The sequence below is a fragment of the Oryctolagus cuniculus genome, chromosome X (genome assembly GCF_964237555.1).
Source record: "Oryctolagus cuniculus chromosome X, mOryCun1.1, whole genome shotgun sequence".
NCBI lineage: Eukaryota > Metazoa > Chordata > Mammalia > Lagomorpha > Leporidae > Oryctolagus > Oryctolagus cuniculus.
This window is the reverse complement of record NC_091453.1, coordinates 26,361,360-26,370,629: the sequence shown is the minus strand read 5'-3', so window position 1 is coordinate 26,370,629 and position 9,270 is coordinate 26,361,360. Positions and strand designations below refer to the sequence as shown.

The following is a 9,270-nucleotide window of genomic DNA, read 5'->3' as shown; positions in this document are numbered from 1 at the left end:
CCGCGGGTCCCTGCCACCCATGTGGGAGACCTGCAGGGGGTTGTTGGTTCCTGGCTTTGGCCTGGCCCAGCTCCAACTGTTGAAGGCATCTGGAAAGCAAACCAGTCGGTGAGATCTCTCTCTCTCTCTCTCTCTCTCTTCTCTCCCTGTTTTTCAAAATAAATAACTAGGGGCTGGTGCCGTTGGCTCACTTGGTTAATCCTCTGCCTGCGGCGCCAGCATCCCATATGGGCACCGGTTCTAGTCCCGGCTGCTCCTCTTCTGATCCAGCTCTCTGCTGTGGCCTGGGAAAGCAGTAGACGATGGCCCAAATCCTTGGGCCCCTGCACCCACATGGGAGACCCGGAAGAAGCTCCTGGCTCCTGGCTTCGGATCGGCGCAGCTCTGACCATTGCAGCCGTTTGGGGGAGTGAACCAACAGAAGGAAGACCTTTCTCTCTGTCTCTCCATCTCACTGTCTGTAACTCTACCTCTCAAATAAATAATTAAAATCTTTTAAATAAATAACTGAATACATACATACATATAATGTTCAAGAAGATGTGTTGAAGTTTTAAAACTTGTAGAACCATTCACACAATGCCATTTCACATAGGTAAGAGCAACATGATAAATCTCCCATCATTTGGGGGTGTACTTACATACACGCACACGAATGAATAGGAAAAAAAATGTCTGGGCGGCGACACGCCCGAGTTAGCAGTTTTGACCTCTAGGGAGGGTCTTGCCAATGACAGGGTGCTCAACAGCCGAGGTCCACGTTGGGCAGAAATGGCCAGCCCCAAGGACACTGCCTGACCTCGGGCTTCACCGAGGCGGGCCCTCAGACTAGTTGAGCACGAGTCCTTTCCCGAAGCGGGATCACAGCAGCTGAGTCCCACGTCTGGCACAGAGGACTTGGGGTGCGGTGAGGAGGGAGGAGGAGACAGGGAACCTTGTGTCTTGCTAACGTTCGACTTGGTTCATGCAGGCTGCATCCGTGTACCTAAGCTGGAACCAGAAGGACAGACAGAGATTTTGATTGGCTGGTATCTGTGACTCCGCCCCCTTTCCTAGCCCAAGTCCTCCATGCTCCCAGCAGCAGCAGGATCCGTGGGTCCACCCAGCTGCAGCGCTGATCCAGTGTCCTTCTCTTCTGGTTTTTGCTCGCCTCCACTCTCTCCTCCTCTGACTGTGCCATCCTAATACAGGGAACATTCCTTTCTCGGAACATGTTTTTGGCACTTTGCAGAGTCAGTGTGCCAGATGTGACGCTAATGCTGGGGACAGGAGCGAGAGCGCCGGGCAGGGGACAGAGAGCAGTTTCACTCTTCGCTGGAGGAGAGGTTTAAGTAAGGTGCAGTCACATCCCAGAGGAAGGAAGCATGCTCCGACCAGCACAGCCATGGTTTAGATCAAGGCAAGCTTCTGTAGGTGGGTGGCATTTGTACTTGACCTTGAAGGATGGAGAAGGAAGGAAAGAACATTCCAGGCCGGCACCGTGGCTCACTTGGTTAATCCTCCGCCTGCAGCGCTGGCATCCCATATGGGTGCCGAGTTCTAGTCCTGGTTGCTCCAGTCCAGCTCTCTGCTGTGGCCCGGGAGGGCAGTGGAGGATGGCCCAGGTCCTTGGGCCCTGCACCCACATGGGAGACCTGGGGGAAGCTCCCGGCTCCTGGCTTCAGATCAGCGCAGCGCCGGCCATGGCAGCCATTAGGGGAGTGAACCAACGGAAGGAAGACCTCTCTCTCTGTCTCTCTCTCTCACTGTCTATAACTCTCTCTGTCTCTCTCTCTCTCACTGTCTAACTCTGCCTGGCAAAAAATTTAAAAAAAAAAAAAAATCCAGCACAAGGGAAGAGTAGGAATCCAAGCAGACAGGTGGGGAGGCTGGTGTTATGGCACAGTGAGATACACCACCACCTGCAACACCAGCATTCCCGAGTGCCGGTTCGAGTCCCAGCTGCCCTGCTTCTGATCCAGCTCCCTGCTAATGTGCCTAGGAAAGCGGTGGAGGATGGCCTGACTATTTGTATTGTGGCCTATGTCCTAAAATTTTTATTCTATAAAAAATAAATACATTTCTATTTATTTTTATTTTCTCTGCGGAGAGGCAAGGTAAGCAGGATTTACTTCCCAGCGAGAGAGTGAATGTACATTCACCCCGGAGCGTGGGCCACCCGGCTCGGAGAGCTGCCTAGGAGGAGACAGCGTGGGGCGGGCCAGAGAGAGCTCCGAAAGCAAGGGCCAGAAGCCAAAAGCAAGAGGGATCATTCTCCCGTGTAACAGTCACTTCTATGGGGCAGGGGGTGGCGCCCTAATTGAATAGACAAGTGGATTGCAGTCTGGGTGTGCCTGAAGCTTTCTGGGTGTTTCGTGGCACCTCCACATAGCACTTAACTGCCACGTGGCCATCATGGTATCTTCTTCCTTCCTGGTCCCAGATGAGACACTGGTGCATCATGGGAAAATGCGAGTACTGGATTGGCAGTAACGTAAGGGGTGGAGCTACCAAGCAGGGAGAAAAATATTCCAGCTCAACTATTCCAACCTAGTCTTCCTGCCCAGCCCCCCTATATCACTTGGGCTCCTGCTACCCCCACGGGAGATCTACATGGAGCTCCAGGCTCCGGCTGGCCCAGCCCTGGACATTGCAGCCATCTGGGGAGTGAACCAGCAGGTGCAAGATCTCTCTCTCTCTCTCTCTCTCTTTAAAGATTTGTTTTATTTATTTGAAAGTCAGAGTTTTAGAGAGAGGTAGAGCCGGAGAGAGAGAGATCTTCCATCTGCTGGTTCACTCCCAGATGACCCCATCAGCTGGAGTTGTGCTGATCCGAAGCCAGGAGCCAGGAGCTTCTTCTGGGTCTCCCATGCGGGTGCAGGGGCCCAAGGACTGGGGCCATCCTCTGCTGCTTTCCCAGGCCACAGCAGAGAGCTGGATGGGAAGAGGAGCAGCTGGGACACAAAGCAGCACCCATATGGGGCACTGCAGGTGGCAGCTTTACCCACTACACCACAGCGCCGGCAGCCCCCAGTTGAGGTTTTGCTCCAAACTAGTGTAATGTGCATTTGCTGCACTGTTCAAGAACGTTCGACTCTGCCGGCTGCGATGGGCATTAACCCGCTGCACCACAGCGCTGGCCTCTCTCTCTCTCTCTCTTTCTCTGTTTTTCCCTCTCTGCCACTCTTTCAAGTCAATAAATAAATATTTTTAAGAAGCACAGGGAGGTGAGAGTACAGCATCTTTGTAGGCTCCAACCTCATTGGAAAGTTCAGAGGTGACAATCCAGCCACTCCAGTGTCTCTCACGCTTGAGGGGTGGCTTTCTCTTCATCTTGCCCTACAGCCTCCCACGGTGTTGCATTCATTCTCCAATGCCAAACTCCGGCTCCCCTGCAGCTCCAAGTTCCTTTCAAAATGGCTGCCATGGCTCCAGACCTCACATCCTCACACAATACCAGCCAAGGGAAAAGAGAACAACTTCCTCCATCATCTACCAAAAAAGACACCATTGGTGTCACTTTCCCATAAGGCCACAGCAAATAACTTTTTTTTTTTTTTTTTGACAGGCAGAGTGGACAGTGAGAGAGAGAGACAGAGAGAAAGGTCTTCCTTTTTGCCATTGGTTCACCCTCCAATGGCTGCCGCGGTCGGCGCGCTGCGCTGATCCGAAGCCAGGAGCCAGGTACTTATCCTGGTCTCCCATGGGGGTGCAGGGCCCAAGCACTTGGGCCATCCTCCACTGCACTCCCGGGCCACAGCAGAGAGCTGGACTGGAAGAGGGGCAACCGGGACAGAATCCGGCGCCCCGACCGGGACTAGAACCTGGTGTGCCGGCGCTGCAGGCAGAGGATTAGCCTATTGAGCCACGGCGCCAGCCGCAAATATCTTCTGACATTTCATTGGTTCTGGTTGGACTATGGGCCTGTCCCTGGATCAGTGGCTGGGACTGGGTGGATTTCTAGGCCCTGGAAGGGAGATCTGGTTTCAGGATGGCTTCAGCTTAAAGACAATCCTGGTTTGTATGAGACAAATAAGCTTCAGAATATACCAGTGACTTCTAAATCGACAACAGGAGTTGCGATGTGAGTGTAGCAAAAGCCTTCAAAAGCATCGCTAAAGGAAAAGACAGGACAACGTGGAGATCTATAATTTTTTCCCTGCTACACTTTAATTGCCCTTTGCTGGCATGCACTGCATAAATTAAGAGCTAGTTAATGCTGTAATGCGTAAACCAATTTCATGCATCTTAAATATTGCACTTGTACTGTAATTCCACATTAAGTGGTCCCCTGAAATTTTTAAATTTACAAAGTCACTGCTGTGCTACATGAAAAAGGTGCTAATTAAGTGTTAATCAGTAGCCAGATAACCTTCCCTGAACCCGGCCCAAGGTCTCCAAAATGACCCATTGCTGGAGAGCACAGTGTGATGGCCACAGAACAGAGAGCGCAGAGCAGACGGGAAATGGGGTCTTAGCCACATCCCAGCCAATTACGGCAGATTTGCCCATTATGCAGTTCTAATTAAATGACATCCACTATAGTGGACATGAGGCTAATAATAACAATAATAGTATTTAATACTGGCAGAGCTTTTCATACTCAAAACACTGGGAAAACCCCAGCCAATTAACAAGTGAGTGTCCGTTTCTGGACAAGCAGAGGGCTTCTTTTGGGTGGACTTGCTAAGAATTTTGGGGCATGCGCAGGGTAGATAAAGTAAAAAGATAGAGTTCTCCCCTTTCAGGGACTCACCATCTTAGAGACCAGAGCTACTGAAAGTGTGGTCTGGGAGCCACAGCAGGTGCACAACGAGATAAGCAAGCATTCAGAAACTGAGAGCAACTTGACCAAGCACGTGATCCGTGGACTCTTGTCTAGCAGGAGACACCGGAGTCCACCGTTCCATGCTGAGTCACGTGTGGCCTGAGGCTCGTAACAGGCAGACATAGTAGTGTCCCCAGCGCGTGGGAAATTTGTATTTTGTATGTTACCCACAGCTGAGGTTTGACCGCGTCCCCAGTGGTTCACGTGCTGCAGGCGTCAGCTGCAATGGCATCTGTTGATGGCACTTAAAGGTGGGGCCCTTGTGAGGGCATTAGGAGGAGAGAGTGTGGTCCCGATGGCGGCATAGATGGCTTTTAAAGGAAGGGGAGACACCCGGGCTGGTCCCCTGGCTCGGTTGGCTGTGTTAGGACGCAGTAAGAAGGCCATCGCCAGGGGCTAGTGCCACGCTCTTGCACTTCCCAGCGCCCAGAATGTGCAACTGAGTTGGTCTCAGGATTTTGTTATGGCAACAGAAAGCAGGCAATGACGTATATCTATAATCAAGTCCGCCCCTTCACCACTGACGCTTTGAGACGCGCCGGTGCAGACCTGCTACTGTAGAATGAGGGGATACGGGTTCAGGTATGTCCCCACAAACAAAGGAAAAGAACCGGGGAGGGGGCTCTGCAGCCCGCCCGTTCTCACATCCGGATTTTTCTTTGTGCTGTTGTTCTGCTAGGAAAGCCCTGTGGCTCCCCAGTGACCCCACGCCCCGCCCAAGCGCGTTCACAAGCAGGAAGTCATTTGGGTTCCTGGAAATGCTACTTCCTTCTGGAAGGCTTCGCTGAGCCCACCCGTGTGGCACTGCTCACCCTGTGCCGAGTGCATGTCTGTCACTTTGGCAGACAGGATTGGCAGAACTTTGTGGGGAGCGGGCAGGGAGGGCTCATGTTTATGACTGAACGCCTGCTGCAGAGCGCACAGTAGGTGCTCAGTAAATGAAGTGTTCCCCACAATTTTAAAACACTGTGTGAGGGGCCGGGGCTCTAACCTAGTGGATAAAGCTGCCCCTGCAGTGCCAGCATCCCAAATGGGCGCCGGTTCGAGCCCCAGCTGCTCCACTTCTGATCCAGCTCTCTGCTAATGGCCTGGGAAAGCAGTAGAAGATGGCCCAGGTTCTTGGGCCCCTGCACCCACGTGAAGACCCAGAAGAAGCTCCTGGATCCTGGTTTTGGATCAGCCCAGCTCCAGCCATTGCAGCCTTTTGGGGAGTGAACCAGAAGACAGAAGATCTCTCTCTCTTTTTCTCTCTCTGCCTCTGCCTCTCTGCAACTCTGCCTTTCAAATAAATAAATAAATACATAAATAAATCTTTTTTAAAAAAAACTGCTTGAAATATACCTAGCGTTGCATTTGCCATTGTAACCACTTCATTTTGTAAATAAACATTTATTGATCTATTTGAGAGGCAGAGTGATGGAAGGAGAGAGGGAGACAGAAAGAGAGATCTTCCATCTACTGGTTCGCTTCCCAAATGGCTGCAATGGCCAGGATCGGTCCAGTCCAAAGCCAGGAGCCAAGACCTCCATCTGGGTCTCCCACATGGGTGGTAGGGACCCCAGCTACTTGGGCCATCCTCCGCTGCTTTCTCAGGCACAGTGGCAGGGAGCTCGATTGGAAGTGGAGCAGCCAGGACTCGAACCTGCTCTCTGATAGGGGTTGCTGGTGTCGCAAGCAGTAGCTTAACCCGCTGCACCAATGCCAGCCCCACCATTTTACCTACTTCTGGAGCGTACAGTTCAGGGGTATTAAATTGACTCACATCATTGCACAACCACCACCACCATCCCTCTCCAGAATTTTTTTTTAGTCTTGCAAATAAAAAAAAAATCCATATCCATTAAACATTAATGCCCCTTTTTCCCAGTCTGCTCCCCCCAGCCTCTGGAAACCCGCATTCTACTTTTTGCCTCTATGGATCTGACTACTCTGAGAACCTTGTATGAGTGGAATCACACAGTATTTGTCCTTTTGCGACTGGCTCATCTCACTTAGCGTAATGTCTTCGATCACATGTTGTTGCATGCATGAGGGTTCCTTTCCCTTTTAAATGAATTCAGTTTTAAACTAGTCAGGATTATCTTACAGTTGTGCAATGAGTAGGCAGGCACATGCCCCCCCCCCTCCGTTCCCTTCCCCCCATGTCCAGTTCCGCCTGTGTTCAAAGCAGGGAACAGGGAGAGGACAAAGCAGTTGATGATCCAGGAGGTGGCAGCAGATGACAAAGGGGCACTGTGCTCCACAGCGCTTCTCCCCTCCCCCACCCCTGCTGGCTCTGCTTCCTGCTCTGCGGTCAGCCTCTGAAGCGCAGGAGATCCTAAATTTGGACAGCCTTCTCAGCAGAGAACAGGCCTGACGGAGGGCGGCAGGGCGGAAGTGACAGTAGAAACGGACTCCGAGTCCCAGCTGTGGTCCCACCAACCTTTGCTGGGGGGCCTTGCACAAGCCGTCTAACCTCTCTGAGCCTGGTCTGTAAAACCAGGATGATAGGGGCAGGTGTTCTGCATGGGGTTAAGATACCATTGGGGAGGCCCGCATCCCATATCACACAGTTCAAGTCCCAGCTCCGCTTCTGGTTCTAGCTTCCTGCTAATGCACACTCTGGGAGGCAGCAGGTGCAGGCTCAAGCGGTTGGGTCCCTGGTCCCCATGTACAAGTTGGGGACTCCTGGCTTCAGCCCTGGCCGTTGTGGGCATTTGAGGAATGAACCAATAAATAGAAGATCTTTTTCTCTCTTCTCTCTCTCTCTCTCTCTCTCTCTCTCTCTGCCTTTCCTTTCAAATAAGAAATAAATTTTAGAAAAGCATTCAGAGGGGGGAAAATATTATAAATTAATAATAACAAAATAAGGCTGGCACCGCAGCTCACTAGGCTAATCCTCCGCCTTGCGGCGCCGGCACACCAGGTTCTAGTCCCGGTCGGGGCACCGGATTCTGTCCTGGTTGCTCCTCTTCCAGGCCAGCTCTCTGCTGTGGCCCGGGAGTGCAGTGGAGGATGGCCCAAGTGCTTGGGCCCTGTACCCCATGGGAGACCAGGAGAAGCACCTGGCTCCTGCCTTCGGATCGGCGTAGCATGCTGGCCGTAGCAGCCATTTAGGGGGGTGAGATGATGGAAAGGAAGACCTTTGTCTCTGTCTCTCTCTCTCTCTCACTGTCTAACTCTGCCTGGCAAATAATAATAATAATAATAATAATAACAACAACAAAATAAAATTGGGATGATAGCCCAGTGTATCTCACCTCTGATGAGTTCATACATAGAAGCCACTGGTAAGCTATTAAGTACCGCGTGTGTGCTAATTGTTGCTTTACCCCTACTTTGAAGGTCATTATAAAGAGGAAGGTGAAAAAATAGTACTGCGTCATTGAAGCTTCACCTTTGGGGCATTTCCATTTCCTTTCTCTTCTCTCCCACCCTCCAAACCCTTTGCTTTCGGAAGAGCCCCTGCTCCACTCACCCAGCGCCATTCCCTGCCACGACACTGCCAATGTGAGATGCACGCGGGGGTCAACAGACACGGATCGGATTGGGCACAGGAGACACCAAAGGCCAAGGGGCCAGTGGCTCTCCCTGGACGAGGCTGCACCGCGAGCTTGAAGCCACACAGGAGGGTACTCCAAAAAGTTCATGGAAGATGGAATTAAGAGAGTTGAGTTCCATGCAAACATTTCTGAAATCCAGTTTCTTCCTAATATGCGTTTTCCCTGAACTTTTTGAAGACCCTCTTTCATCCCTCCCTGCCTCCCCAGACCTCTCCTCTCTCCTCCTCCTCCTGTGACCAGGAAGCTAAACCCCCCCACCTCCCCCACACTCATCTCAAAGAGCGCCCCACCCCCTGGCTCCCATTGGCCAGTTCCAGCCAATGAGGAAGCCCCATCGAGAGATCGGCAGGTTGGAGAAGACAGAGACAAAGTATTTATTCTCCAGCTTCCTCTCTGTGAAGTCTCCTTGGCCCTGCTCCTTATAAGGTCTCCTTCTGTACTCCACGTGATCTCCCCCTTCTCCCTCTCAGTCCAGGGCGGGAACAGCGCGGCTGCTAATAGCCCCTGCTGCTTGTACTATCCCCACATCTTTGTGATGGCCAATAGGGTGGAGGGAGGGAGAAATGGGAAAGTTTCATTTTCGGAATGCTACCTGTCCTCTGTGAGAGATGTTTGTTGACCAAGATTAAAGCAGGACTTGACTTCACACACCTCTTTGGTCCCTGGCAGAGCCAGGGGTCTACAGTTGTGTGGAACATCAGAGTATGCGGGGGGTGTTGTGGCCGCCACCTGTGAAGCCAGTGTCCCGTACCGGAATGTTGGTTCAAGTCCCCCGCTACTCCACTTCCAATCCAGCTCCCGGCTAATGCGCCTGGGACAGCGGCGGAAAATGGCCCAAGTGCTTGGGCCCCTGCACCCACGTGGGAGACCCGGATGGGCTTCTGACTTCCCAGTTCTGGCTATTACAGGCATTTGGGGAGT

At 52.1% G+C, this 9,270-nt stretch overlaps 1 long non-coding RNA gene across 1 annotated transcript; it reads right to left on the bottom strand.

The window, feature by feature from the left end:
• Positions 1-526: 526 nt before the first annotated feature.
• On the bottom strand, positions 527-8,421 carry LOC127484788 (uncharacterized). The gene is made up of 2 exons (XR_007911991.2): positions 8,265-8,421; positions 527-990 (listed from the first exon to the last, which is right to left on the bottom strand). It is a non-coding gene; the product is annotated as an uncharacterized lncRNA (long non-coding RNA).
• Between the last annotated feature and the right edge of the window lie 849 nt (positions 8,422-9,270).